Source organism: Kryptolebias marmoratus, linkage group LG2 (assembly GCF_001649575.2).
Source record: "Kryptolebias marmoratus isolate JLee-2015 linkage group LG2, ASM164957v2, whole genome shotgun sequence".
NCBI classification, from domain to species: Eukaryota; Metazoa; Chordata; class Actinopteri; order Cyprinodontiformes; family Rivulidae; genus Kryptolebias; species Kryptolebias marmoratus.
In genome coordinates this window covers 31,726,729-31,729,137 of record NC_051431.1, presented here as the reverse complement: position 1 = coordinate 31,729,137, position 2,409 = coordinate 31,726,729, and positions in this window count along the sequence as shown.

Below are 2,409 nucleotides of genomic sequence, written 5' to 3'. Positions count from 1 at the left end.
ATTGTTTTAAATATTCGACATTTATGTTGGATTAAAACCTTTATTATTATTATTTTCAGTGTAATTAACTGCTTCATTGATGTAATGAACAACTTCGCCACGTAATTTAAAAGAGCCCCACATGCTCGCGGAGGCTAGCCGTTTGCAATGTTAGCTTTTTAGATACACACCACCAATATTTCAAATAATACAACTATACAAGTATTTTACATGGTTTAAAATGACAACTAGAACTTACCAAATACAACAGAATTTGAATTTACCGTTCGCCTAGATTTGGCAAAACGGCGGGACCTTGAATTTGGCGAATTTTCCATCCAAAATGGTTTAAATATCGTGTACTCAAACTAAAAAGCACATTTCCAACGAAACAATAGCCATGTATGAATATTTAGCTTACCTTTAGGAAAGAATTGTGTCTTTCGTCTGCGAAAAGAAGCCGTACCGACCGAGTGACTGGTGTGGAGACCGAAAGTCCAACGCACTCTGCAGCCGAGGCGGGGCTTAAGCAACACAAACCAATTAACACTGGAATTTAACAAAGCAAATATGATGGAAGTTACACTGGCTGTGTTATTTTAAAGCTGTGTGATGTTAAAACAACACTCACACTCTTTATTTAACACTACACCTGAGATTTTAACACTGGCATTTTTGCTGTGTGGATAGGAAAGCAGTGTCAGTTTTTTGCAAGTTTTTTTTTACACAAGTGAGTAAAAATTTCTTTAGTGTTATTATTGTTTAATGTTAAAAATTAGTTCAATGTTATAGAGAATCTGCAGTGCACCACCTGTGTACCTCTCATTTGTTGTATGATACTATGGTTGATTGTCATATTCCTAGTGAGTTTAAAAGGGCTTATGCTGAGCATAATGCAGGGCAACATAATTTCAGTTTATGTGATTTGAGCACGGAATATTACTCCACAGCAGAAACATTTATATTGTAGGTATTCAGTTGATGACCTGACTTAACTCACTCTTGGTGGTTTGTGTTAATCGGGTGGTAGTGCCCTAGGATGGTATCAAATTCCCAGCCTGGATTATTGTCCCAGTCCACCCCTGATCACAGGGACACATAGAGACAAACGAGACAAACAACCATTCACACTCTCACGCACCTAGGGGCAATTTAGAGTTACCAATGAATCTAACATGTATGTTTTTGGTCTGTGGAAGGAAACTGAAGTACCCGGAGTAAACCCACGTGAGCACAAGGAGAACATGTAAACTCCATCCAGAAAGGCCCTAGATGAGTTTTCATCAGGAGGCAATCCTGCAACGTTCTGGCTGTGAGACAACAGCTTGATCAAATGCGCTGCCATGATGCCCATGCAGTAAATCATCTGTTGAAAATACATAACATATTCTCATTATAAATTTTTCTGTCTGATGAAATCTCCATGTAACAGAAATACATTTAATGAAACAAAAAAGGAGGATGAGAGGTGAAAGGAGTGGTTAGGATAAATATAAAAAGAGAGATAGCGCTATTTCATGTGACTCATATCCAGACTAATTATTTGTGTGTGTGTGTGTGTGTGTGTGTCCTGGGGCTGGACGCAGACCTCATCCTGCTCCACAGTGAAGGAGCCACTACTTACATCACATCTCATTCTCCTCCTTCCATCTCCACTATCACTCCTGAACACACATCTCTCGGTGCACAGTAAGAGAGGATGGGGCTGCTTGCAGCTATTTTTCTTGCTCATCGCTCCCAACACAGCGGTGTAGCCCCTTCAGCTTCCTTGTTGATAATGAATGAATGGTTCCTTGTGTGATTTTGTGTGTTGAATTATTCAGGTGGGGGTGTTTATGCTGTGTATGAAATTAATTTAGAAATGTGTCAACAAGCCTGCATGTGTTAAGTTTTCTGGAAGAGAAAAAAAAATAGAAGGACTCAATGTTTTACACTGATGTTATTCTTTTCACAGAAAAGCATTTCCACTTAATACAGGGGTCGGCAACCCAAAATGTTGGACCAAAAAAACAAAAACAAATATGTCTGGAGCCGCAAAAAATTAAAAGCCTTATTAGGCTTTTATTAGGCTTATTAGGCCTTATAATAAAGGCAACACATGCTGTATGTATCTATATTAGCTATATTAGCCTAGGCTAATATAGCTAATATAGCTGCTTCGGAGTCGGGCCAGCCGGGCAGGTCTTGTGTGAAATTCTGTTCCCCCTGTGTCGGGAGCGCGCATTGCAGCCAGAGAGGTGGATCCGGCGGATCTGACCATTTTCACAGCGCTTCTGATCGATTTCTCTGTAAAAACTACTCATATAATCATGTAAATGTTGTAACTTTCAGTTTAATCGGCAGCTATCAAAATAAAATAAATAAATAAACAAGGTCTTGTGTGGAGGTCTTTTTACGCTGTTTTGTGTTATTTTAAACGCAAAGAGAATC